Source organism: Macrotis lagotis, chromosome 4 (genome assembly GCF_037893015.1).
Source record: "Macrotis lagotis isolate mMagLag1 chromosome 4, bilby.v1.9.chrom.fasta, whole genome shotgun sequence".
Taxonomy (NCBI): Eukaryota; Metazoa; Chordata; class Mammalia; order Peramelemorphia; family Peramelidae; genus Macrotis; species Macrotis lagotis.
The window spans coordinates 201,940,089-201,952,701 of record NC_133661.1 but is presented as its reverse complement, the minus strand read 5'-3'; the positions used below and the strand labels follow the sequence as shown (position 1 = coordinate 201,952,701).

At 34.8% G+C, this 12,613-nt stretch overlaps 1 protein-coding gene and 1 pseudogene across 2 annotated transcripts in view; one reads left to right on the top strand and one right to left on the bottom strand.

Annotated features, from left to right (window-relative positions):
- Window positions 1-12,613, bottom strand: part of MGA (MAX dimerization protein MGA) — a 230,191-nt gene that overhangs the window by 181,579 nt on the left and 35,999 nt on the right. The window lies entirely within an intron of this gene.
- Window positions 5,725-6,451, top strand: LOC141522068 (ubiquitin carboxyl-terminal hydrolase isozyme L3-like; annotated as a pseudogene).

Here is a 12,613-nt window from a genome sequence, read left to right as displayed (position 1 = left end):
TCTCTCCCTCCCTACATTCCCTGTTCTCACCCTTTGGAGAAGGAAAGAAAAGATAAAAACCAAATATGTATAGACATGCAAAACAAACTTCTATATTATTACAAGAAAAAAATTAAAGAAAATATGCTTCAATCTTCACTCTGAGTTTATCAGTTCTATTTCTGGAAGTGGATAGGATACACACACACACACACAAACACACACCCCTACAAACACAGACAATACATAGTCCTTTAGAACTATAGTTGATCACTTACTAAGTCTATTATTCTCCTGGCTCTGCTTACTTCATTTTGCATCAATTCATATATGTCTGTCCTGAGTTTTATAAAACTATACCCTTCACCATTTCTTATAATACAACAGTATTCCAACACATTCATTCAGTCCTTCCCCAATTGATGGGGAATTCCCTGCTTTCCAAGTTTTTGCTACCACAAAAACAGCAGCTGTAAGTATTTCTGTATACATGAGTCTTTTTGTTTACTTGATCTTTTTGGAGTAAAAAAGCAGTAGCAATATCACTGGGTCAAAGGGAATAGATAACAACTTTCCAGAATGTCCAGAGTTCTACCAACTGCAACATATTTTCTCACATCACCTCCAGCATTTGTCTTTTTCCCTTTTTGTCATTTTAGCTAATCTGGTGGGTGTGAGATGGTGCCTGAGTTTTTTAAAATTCTATTTCTCTATTGTAAGTGATATAGAGCATGTTTTTCATATGGCCATTGATAGCTTGAATTTCTTTCTCTGAAAACTGCCTGTTCATATCACTAGATCATTTATCAACTACGAAATGATTCTTAATCCTATAAATCTGATTCAATTCTCTATCATAAAAATTAAATCCTTTTCAGAGAAACCTGTTACACATATTTTTCCCTGACTTCCTGCTTCTCTTTTAATTTTAGCTGCACTGGGTTTACTTGTACAAATACATTTTAAATTTATGTAATCAAAATTATTCATTTAACTTCATATAAACCTCTCTATTTCAGATCTGATTATAAACTCTTCCCCTATTATATGTCTGGCACTTAATTTCTTCCATGCTCCATTAATTTGCTTGTGATAGCATCTTTTTTGTCTACATTGTGCACCTATTTTGAACTTAATTTACTATAAACAATGTGAAGTTGGGTTATAACTACTTTCTGTCATACTACTTTCCAGTTTTTCTAAGAGCTTCTGACAAGCAATTGAGTTCTAGCTCCAATATTTGGAATATTTGGGTTTATCAATTATTAGGTTGCTGGCACATTTGCTTCTGCATATTGTGTACCTTAATATGCTCAACAAATCAACTTTACCTAGTACTAAATTGTTTTGCTCAATAAAGCTTTGTAGGATAACTTAAGATCTGATACTATTAGACATCTGTCCTTCCCGATTTTTTTTATTTATTACCTTAATATTCTTGAGTCTTTATTCCTCCAGATGAATTTTGTTATGATTTTTTCCTACCTCTAAAAAATAATTCTTTTGTAATATAATTAGTTGTTGTTGGTCAATTGTTTCAGTCATACTGACTCCTTATGACCCCATTTGTGGTTTTCTTGGCAAAATTACTGGAGTGGATTATGATTTCCTTCTGCAACTCATTTTGCAAATGAGGAAACTGAAGAAAACAGAATTAAGTGATTTGCCTAGAGTCATACTGCTAATAGTGTCTGAGGTAGGATTTTAACATGGGCAAATGAGTTTTCCTAACTCCAAGATCAGCACTCTATTCACTGTGCCACTTGGTCACCCAATATGATTGATATAGCACTGAAAAAGCAAATAAATATAAGGAGTAAATTTTTATCATATTGGTTTTACCTAACCATAAGCAATAAAATTTTTTAGCAATTAATATTTCTCCAATTAGATCTGTTTTTAGATGTGTGTAGAGCTCTTTGTAACTGTGTTCATAAAGGTCTTATATTTGTCTTGACAGTTAATCTATATCTTATGAAGTCTGCAGTTATTTTTAATAAAATTTCTCTATTTCTTCCTACTGGATTTTGTTTGTGGATAATAAACAGAAATGCTGATAATTTCTGTGGGTTTATTTTATATACTGAAACTTTGCTGAAGCTGTTCATTGTTTTGATTAGTTTTATTGTTTTGTTTTTAATTGACAATTTTACTTCCTCATTGTCTATGCTTATTCCTTCAGTATCTTTTCCTGGTCTTCTTGATGTTATATATATACATATATACATATATATATATATATATGTTTGTGTGTGTATATGTATATGTATATGTGTGTGTGTGTGTGTATATATATATATATATATATATATATATATCCAGCATTTCTAAGCACAATAGTGAAGAGTAGAGATAATGACATCCTTCCTTTATTCCTATGCTTCCTAGAAAGACTTCTAGCTTATCTCCAATATATATCCCTAATTTTATATATGTATGTGTGTGTATTATTCTTAGTTTAAGATAGATGTTATATAACATTTTAAGGACAGCTCTATTTATTTCTGTGCTTATCAGTGTTTCTTAACAGGAACTGGTGTATTTTGTCAAAAGATTTTTTTGCATCAGCATAATCATATGATTTTGGGATTCTTTTGTTGTTAATATGGCCAATTATAATTTTCCTATTATTGAATGAGTCCCACATGCCTAATCAGAGCATATTTGACCTTTGTGATATATATATATATATATATATCCAAAATCTCCTTAACTGACACTTTATTTAAATTTTTTGTATCAATATTCAGTAGGAAAAAGAGAGATAATATTAATGTGGTTTTTTAAGTCACTATGCAGTCCACAGGGATCCTTATATATAGTACCCTTAGTGACTCAATTTCTATGTGATCTTCATACTACTCTTTTAAGGTATTGATTTGTAAAAAAGGCCACAAGAAGAAAAAGATTCTTTCTGAGAAATTAAAAGAGACAAAGAAAGGGGAAGATTTTCTATCAGATTGAGGATCATAGGTTATAGTGAGAAAGGAATTAAGAATGGCTCCAATGATTTTATAATTGGTGATATATTAATAATAATAATAATAGGTAGTATAGAGGAGTTTGTGTATCTTAGGAGAAGAAAATAAAGAATTGAGCTAGGATGGAATCACAAAGGAAAAAAATATGTGGGGAGGAGCCTTCTTTTTAGGTTTATACCTGTGTTCCTTATCTGATAGGCACAGCAAATCATTTTCATAAAGAGGCAAAGTCAAATATCAATTATTAGAGAAGAAAAATTCAAAAGTCATTTTATTCCACTCATTAAGAGAAATGATCTTGGGGCACTGTAAAATAGCAATATTACTTCTTACTTTTGTTATTGGGTCTTTTTTAGTGGCTAGTATCAGCGCAAATGGTGTCAAGAATGATGACATTAACTTTCCTACCTTAGATAGAAACTTCCTACCTTTTAGGTAAAAACAAAAATCTATATTCTGCAGAATGGAGGAATTGGATCCAGAAAACAGTTTTGTTATGGACTTTCTCCAATTTGCTTCCCTTGGTCCAGGAACAGGTGGCATGATATAGGTATGGGGGGGGGAAGGCCCAAATAACCCATGATAACTTAACATTTGTGCTGATTTAAAATTAAACCAGCAAATGTTTCAAGCTTCAAATAAAACATCAAAAATAAGAAATTTCATTTTTCTCTTTTCTCAACATACATACCAAACAAAAGTTAAGGTAGAAGCCCATGTTGAACAGAATCATGAATTCTTGGTCTACAAGAATGGTGTTGCTTCCAACATACTGATGCAACACTGGAAGACACTTAAGTTTCCTGAGTCTAAGTTCTAACCTAGAAAAGTTCAAGATCAATAACTTTCCCAGGACTACTGGAAAAAATATTGGATTTGGAGTCAGAGGACCTAGGCTTATATCTTGTCTCACACTTACTATTATGCTAAGAAGCCATTTCAGTTTTCTAGGTTTCAGATACTGTCTGGCTTCTGAGGTTCCTTTCACACAAACAGATAAAATCCTTCGATTTGATGGCCTCTGAGTCCATTCTAGTTCGGTGAATAGGCTTTTGATTTAGCAAACACTTCTTAAGCATTAACTATTTGCAAAGCAATGTCTGGACGATAAGTTTATAATATAGCAAGTGAGTATTTTAATGCGGAAAGGGAGATGAGATAAGAAACATTCACAAATGATAGTAACACAAGGTAAAGTGCACAGGAAATGTCCAACACTAAAAGGTTCAAGAGTAACAGAATCACTTCCAAGTGAGAGAAATTAGGGAAGGTTTCTTACAAAAGGTGTCACCTGAGTCGAGATTTAAAGGTGGAGGAAAAAGTTAATAGATGGAAAAGAGGGGAAAATTAAGGGAAAGAGCATACACAAAAGCATAGAGGTAGAAGAGATAATGGTAAGATCAAGTGAGAATGTGTAGATCAGTTTTAGTATCATGTAGAGAAAAGGAATAAAGCAAAAAAATAGAGAAGGAATTACAGAAGGTTTTGAAAGTCAAGCTGTGTATAGCAGACAAAGAGGAGCTATTTGACTATCACTAACCCAGTTCAAAAAATGTACAATCATACAATTAGGGGGAAAAAAATTACTTTGTCAACAGTATGAGCAAGAGATTGAAGAGAAGCAACAAGAAGACCATTTAGCAATCTTCTGCAATTAATCCAGGTTAGAGTTGATAAGTAAACATAGACCTTTGAAATTAGTAATAAAGAAAACACTAGCAGCCTTGAAGAAAGGAGGTTCAATCCAGGGATGGAGATGGAAGTCCATCTGCAAAAGGTTGAAATATGAGCAGAAGGTGAGAAGGTGGTAGCAAAAGATAGTTATTCTAGGAGTTCAATTATGGAAGATGGGTTTCAAGTAAGGTTGCTTTTTTAAATGTGATTTGAGAATGTTTGTAGGCAAGCAGGAAAGGAAGTAATAGATAAAGAGAGACTAAAAATTAGTGAAATTTTCTTTTTTGATTCTATTACAAGGATGACTCCTTGAGTAAGGAACATTCAAAAGTGAAGATTATTCAAAAATCAACAAATTTTTTTAAAGAAAATTAGAAAGCGAGAGAAGGGACAATTGACGGGACAAGCTTTCAAAAAGAGCTGGTATGGGAATGAGAACACCTTCCCCTCCTGAACAATGCTCTCTCCTGGTTCCCCCCCATCTCTCTGCTCTTCAATCTTTGCTGGCTCTTCAATCTGAATCACTCCCTTCAACTAGGTGTCCCCTCAGACTACCTCCTGGGTCCCCTTTTCTCTATATACTCTCTCATTGAGTAACCTCAACTCCTATGGATTAAATTTGAATCTTTTAAAACCTAATGAGAAAGAAAAATTTGGAAACAACTATTATACTAAAAAAAGATATTACAAGATAAATTGGAGGTAATCTTAGAGAAAAGGTACTGGCATTTCTGGGGACAAAGAAAGGCTTTTTTACAGAAGATGGGATTTGGGGAGCCAGCCGCGGCTGGGGCGGCGCTGCCCCCCGGCCCCGGAGCCCGGGGCGCGGCTGGCGGGGTGCGCGGGGGCGGCAGGGGCTGCGGGGCGCGGGCTCGGCCCGCCGCGCGCCCCCCCACGCCGCGGGTGGGTCGGGCCGGCGCGGGCCGGCGGGCGCGGGCGGAAGCCGGCGGGCGGCCGTGGCTGTCAGAGCCGGAGCCCGAGCCTCGGCCCCGCGCGGCGCCGCCCGGCCGTGGAGAGTCACCGCCGGCTGCCCCTGGAGGCCAACCCCGAGTTTCTTAAACAATTAGGTCTGCATCCCAGCCGGCAGTTTGTTGATGTGTATGGTATGGGACCTGAACTCCTTAGTGTGGTGCCACGACCAGTTTGTGCGCTATTGCTTCTCTTTCCAATTACAGAAAAGTATGAAGTATTCAGAATAGAAGAGGAAGAAAAAATAAAATCACAAGGACAAGACGTCACAGAATCAGTATATTTCATGAAGCAAACCATCAGTAATGCCTGTGGAACAATTGGGCTGATCCACGCCATTTGCTAACAACAAAGACAAAATGAATTTTGAATCTGGATCAACATTGAAAAAGTTCTTGGAAGAATCTCTAAGTATGAGTCCCGAAGGCCAGATACCTAGAAAAATATGAAGCTATTCGAGTTACCCACGAATTGAGTGCCCATGAAGGTCAAACAGAGGCACCAAGTATAGATGAAAAAGTAGATCTGCATTTTATTGCATTAGTCCATGTAGATGGGCATCCCTATGAATTAGATGGGCGCAAACCATTTCCAATTAACCATGGGAAAACAAGTGATGATACTTTATTAGAGGATGCCATAGAAGTTTGCAAGAAGTTCATGGAATGGGATCCAGAAGAATTAAGATTTAATGCAATTGCTCTTTCTGCAGCATAGCTTATGCATAGTGAAAGCACCAGTACTGTATTATTTGTAACAAAAATACAATTCCTCCTGCCATACACCAGTACTCACAAATTTTGATATTTTCATGATGATATTGATGATACTGACCAATAATAGTTTATGTGGATTAAAATTTGAATTAATCTGTAAAAAAAAAAAAGATGGGATTTTAGTGTTAGGAAGAGAAAGGAAAGACCAGAAGGAAGTCAGGAAAAGGAAGTTGAGGAGTGAGAGAATTCTACAAATGGGGGAAATCTAGTGAAAATATACAATTATAGCTGTATGACCTTGGGCAAGTCACATAACCACTGCCTTGCAAAAACCAAAAACAAAAGAAAATATACAATTAGATCACATGACCAACTGCATTGAGTACTAGACAATTTTTTTGATCCTTACAGCCTCTCAAAATCTATACAGGGCGACTAGGTCGCACAGTGGATAGGGCACCGGCCTTGGAGTCAGGAGTACCTGAGTTCAAAACCGGCCTCAGACACTTAATAATTACCTAGCTGTGTGGCCTTGGGCAAGCCACTTAACCCCATTACCTTGCAAAAAACTAAAAAAAAAAAAAATAAAATCTTTCCAAAATAGGTATAATGCACCAGAGGGAAAGTAATTTTTAGCTGTCTCTGTGACCAAAAAGTCAAAGTTTAAAATTCAGTGAACTAATAGAAAAAAACAATTATCTTAGTTCCTAATAGTTCTTCACACAATTACTTCTCTTCCACAGCCCAACAATCTTCCAGGCAATACCAAGTGATCCACACTCACTCTCTTATTACAACCTCCCAACCCCAAAGCCCCTAGAGACTCAAATAGTAGGGACTGCTTAGCTGAGATGGCAGCATGAAAAGGCTCTGTGCTACTGACCAGAGGAAATGGGGCACATATGCCTGAAGCTGTGTAGCACTTCACAAAGCTTTAGAGAAAGAGCCCATCATCAAGATGGGACGATTCTAACCTTCCAGATGTTTACTTAGGGAAAAAACTGAGGCTAATGAACTAAGAACTGTCTAGTTTGGGAGTAAGCTGAGATGTAGAAATTGCCATTAAAGGGAAAGTATCAGAAAGGGAGCAGCAATAGGGGAAAATAAGGGGGAAAAAGAATGAAATTACCAGAGATCTCAAGAGAAATAAAACTGAAAGATCTCAAGCATGAAAACCAAATCGGAAGCTATTAACAGCAGAAGAAAATTTTGGTCTCCAAATCAAGTTAAAAGAGTTCAGGTAACTATTAATATAATAAATAGTATTATATGTGAGTATTATAAGACAAGGAAAAATGAATCAACACCTGATAGAGCAAAGTTAGGTAGGTTCTAAAGAGAAAATGGAACCATAGAAGAATGCTCCTGAAGGACTGAGAAGTGAAATAAGAATTGTGATTCTAGAATTTATAGCCTGCATAGCAGAAATAACTGACAGAATAGAAATACTTGAATCTATGGTGTCAAGTCTTAACAGAGAGAGGACTGAAGAATAATATAGAAAACGAGAAGTAAAAAGCAGTAAATTAAGCTTAACAAAGAAACAGATATTCTATAAAAACATGAGGACCTCATAATGGATAAAATCTGCAGGGAATCTTAGAGCAACTACTCAACTTGCCTCAAAAGAAAATGAATCAGAGCTTCTGGTGGTAAATGCCAGCCAGAAAAGTGGTAGGTAGAGGCCCTGGGGGCATTCTGGCACATAGAAAAAAAAATTTACCAAGGGGAGGACAAAGGTCAATAATAAACTGTACAATCAGGGACATAGGAAGATCCTTTCCATAAGCAATATACTCTCCAGCACCTGAAGGAAATGGCATTTTTAAGAGAAACGTAACATAAGTATTTCTCAGTCCAACAAGTAACATTTTTGGGGGGCTAGGCAGTGAGGTTAAGGGACTTGCCCAAGGTCACACAGCTAGGTAATTATTAAGTGTCTGAGGACGGATTTGAACTCAGGTCCTCCTGATCCCAGGGTCAGTGCTGTATCCACTGAGACAGCCACTGAGCTGCCCCCCACATGGAACTTTTAACTGGACCATGTATCAACGTACAAAGGTATAAAAAAGATCAGAATGAGTAAATACACTCCTTTACAAATAGTAACACAATATAAAAGACTAATCATTTCAGGGACCACAACAAAAAAACCCAAACAGTATTAATACGAAATCCTAAATAATGAGTTGGTCAAAGAACAAATCAAAGAAACTATAATTATGTAAAAGAAAATAATAATAATTAAATATATTAAAATTTCTAAGCTATTACTAAAGCAACTTTAGTGGAAAAGTCATTCCCACCAACATAGAAAAGAGTGAATTAATAAACTGAACATACATTTTAAAAATTAGAAAGTCAACTAATGAACAAAACTAAAATATAAAGGAGATAATAAAAATTAGAGAAATCAATAAATTGAAAAAAATTATTTGAAAAATAAATTTGAAGCTATTAATAAGATTATAAACCTTTAGACATCTGATTTAAAAAATTAAATCAAAAATTAAAATTAAATCAAATCAAATCAATAAAATAGCAAATGGCCAAGGTGAAAACACAACAAATCAGAAGAAATAAAAAAGAATAATCAGAACACCCATCATGTACAATTATATACAAACTAAACTGAGAATATAAAAGAAATACAAGAATACTTCAAAAACATAAAAAACTTAAATTGACAGAAGATCAAAAGGAAACCTCAGATAACCTAATCTCAGAAACAGAGTTATCTATAAAGGAATTACCAATGTAAAAACTACTATATTTCCCCATGTATAAGATGCACCTTAATTTGGGGGCCCAAAATTTGAAAAAAATATGTATTACATAGAATTATTGAACTCAAGTTTTATTCATCAGGAAATTCAAGGAACTTCTGCTCATAGATTTCAGGTATCTTTTGGGTAAGTCTGGTACGTAGACGCGTTTCAAGAACCTGAAGCACCAGTTGTGTCTTCCTTTGAATTCAGGAACATTTTTTCATCAGTAATTCTTCTTGCCTCCTGATGAACCATCTTTGTGGACACAGGAATTCTCATGGTCCTTTATTCTTCAATCTATCTCTTCAATTCCCTCTCTAAATCAGATCATTTGGCTGACTTGCCTCTATGGCATTCTTCTGCCATGGTATTTTCAGTAGGGTTTCTTCTTCCTCTAGCTAGTCGCAGATTGTTTTCTCAGTTGGAGGACCAAACTGACATTTGGCAGCACGATTTCCATTCACTTTTGCAAATTGGATCTCTTTGAACTTGTATTCAGCACTGTACGAAAGTCTTTTACGAGCCATTTCTGTGTAGAACGTGGCAAAACATAATCTAATATACCAATAACAAATATGAAATAATGAGTACAAAGACAACAAACAGGAAAAAGTGGGAAATGCAAGTAAAAAAATCTACAATAATAAGCGTAAAAACAAGTGTGAAAAAGAAGGAAATGCAAGTAAAAAATCTATATCCACAGTATGAGATGCTCCCAGTTTTTAGACCTCAATTTTTTTTAAAAGAATGATGTGTCTTATACATGGGGAAATATGGTACTTGTCTTGATGGATTCTCAGGAGAATTCTATCCAACTTTCAAAAACAATGAATACTCAATAACCAAATTATTCTCAAAAATATAGACAAAAAAATTATACAGAATCATTTTATGAGATGTCCTAATACCTAAACAAGGAAAAGATGAAACACAGAACTAGAGCCCAACAGCCTTAATTTTAAATAAAATCCTGTCAGACTATAGTAATTTGTCCAAAAAATTATTTATTATGACCCAGAGGGATTTATACCACAGATGAAAAGATTGTTCAACATTAAGAAAACAACCAGAACAATTGCTCATGTAAAAACAAAAATATTCAATTTAATAAAGTACAACTCACTTTATGCCAAAAAACTCCACGAACATAGCCCAAAGGGTCCTTTTGTTTTTGACATTTTTTATTTAAAGTTTTGAGTTCTAAATTATATCCCTCCTTTTCTTCACCCTCTCCCCACTCCATGAGACAGTAAGCAATCAGATATCTATACTCATAAATAGGTAATTGTGTAAAACATTTTCATATTAGCAATTTTGTACAAGATTCAAATAAAAAAATTAAAGAGAAAAGTAAAAAATAACATGTTTCAGTCTTCATTCAAACAACATCAGTTCTTTCTCTGGAGGCAGACTTTGTGATTGTCTTGGATAATTGTATTGCTTAAATCATTAACAATTCTTCATTGAACAATATTGTTGGTACTGTGTACACCATTCTCTTGGTTCCATTCACTTCACTATGCATTAGTTTAAGTCTTCCCAGGTTTTTCTGAAATCATCCTGATTATCATTTCTTATAGCACAATCATATTTCATTAGTTATGGACCACAGCTTGTTTAGCCATTCCCCAACCGGTGGTATCACTTCAATGTTCAATTCCTAATCACCACAAAAAGAACTTCTATAAATTTTTTTGTACAAATAAGTCCCTTTCTCTCTCTTTTTTTTAAGATATCTTTGGAATTTAGGCCTAGCAGTGGTATTGCTGGATCAAAGGATATTCAGAGTTTTATAACCCTTTGGGTGGGACATTTTTTTTAATATAACAAAAAGTATGTATCCAGAACCAAAATTATTTATCTAAAACCACATGCAAGGGGAATAAACTACCCCAATAAAGATGGAAGTAAAGCAATGATGCCCATTCTCCCCACTATTATTTGATCTAGTTCTGGAAATGGAAGCAATTACAATAAGACAAAATAAAGAAATTAAAGAGAGAGGCAAAAAGGAGATCAAACCATATGTATTTGCTGATAGTATGAAGGTGTATCTAGAAAATCCTAATCAATTCAAATCAATAAACATATTCACTGAAATAATGAATAGCTTCAACAAAGTTGCAAGTTACCAAACAAACCTTCAAAAAGCACAGGCATTTCCATATAATTTTAACAGAATCCAAGAGCCAATATTAGAAAGGAAAACGCCACTCCAAATAATTGCAAAATTTATAGGGAATTTGGGAGTCACAAAGCATATAAAAATCCTGCACAATCCAATTACATAGTGAATTAAGAACAACTTAAATATCTGGAGGATAATTCAGTGTTCATAGATATGCTGTGAAGATGACAATACAACTAAAGTTAACATACACCTTTAATGTTATGCCAATCAAATTATCAAAGGAATACTTTATGGAACTTGGTATCAAGGGAAATGATGAAAAGTAGCATAGCACTTCCAACCTCAAACTATATTATAAAGAAAGTTATCAAAATCATCTGGCATTAGCTAAAAAAATAGAGAGGGGGAAGCTAGGTGGCACAGTGGATAGAGCACCAGTCTTGGAGTCAGAAGGACCTGAGTTCAGATCTGTCTTCAGACACTTAATAATTGCCTAGCTGTGTGACCTTGGACAAGTCACTTAACTGTAATGTCTTGACAAAAAAAAAATAGAGCTCAATGGAACAGAACAGATAAGGAAGAACTAGAAACAATAAAACTTAATAACCCAGTATTAGGTAAAGTAGAAAACATAAATTACTTAGTAATGAATTTCTTATTTGATTAAAAACTGATGGGTTCAAATCCGGTCTCAGACACTTAATAATTACCTAGTTGTGTGGCCTTGGGCAAGCCGCCACTTAATCCCATTTGCCTTGCAAAAATCTAAAAAAAAAAAACCAAAAAAAATAAAAACTGATGGGAAAGGGGCAGCTAGGTGGTGCAGTAGATAGAGCACCAACCCTGGAGTCAGGAGTACCTGAGTTCAAATCTGCCTTCAGACACTTAATAATTTCCTAGTTGTGTGAACTTGGGCAAGTCCCTCAACTCCACTGCCTTAAATAAAAAAAATTTAATTTTTTAAAAAACCTGATGGGAAAACTAAAAAGTCATCTGATAGAAATTGGGCTGAGACTGCACCTTAAACTACATTCCATAATATATTGTAAATAGATATATGTGCTTTATGTTAAAGATTTACCTACTAAAAAAAATTGGAAGAAAAGCAGATCATAAACTTCTCACAGCTACGGATAAGAAATGTATTCTTATGCGAAGAAGGAATAGAAATAATTACAAAAGATAAAATAAATACCTTTGAAAATAAGAACCTGAAAAGCTTCTGCACAGTCAAAATTAACGGACCCATGATATGTTAGTAAAATGAGAAAAGAAAACTTTTCAACAAATTTTGTTGATAAGGGTTAGATATCCAATTTGTATACACAATGAGCAGATTGACAGACTCACAGATATAGACAGAAAGAGAGAGAGTCAGGACCAATAACCGTTCAC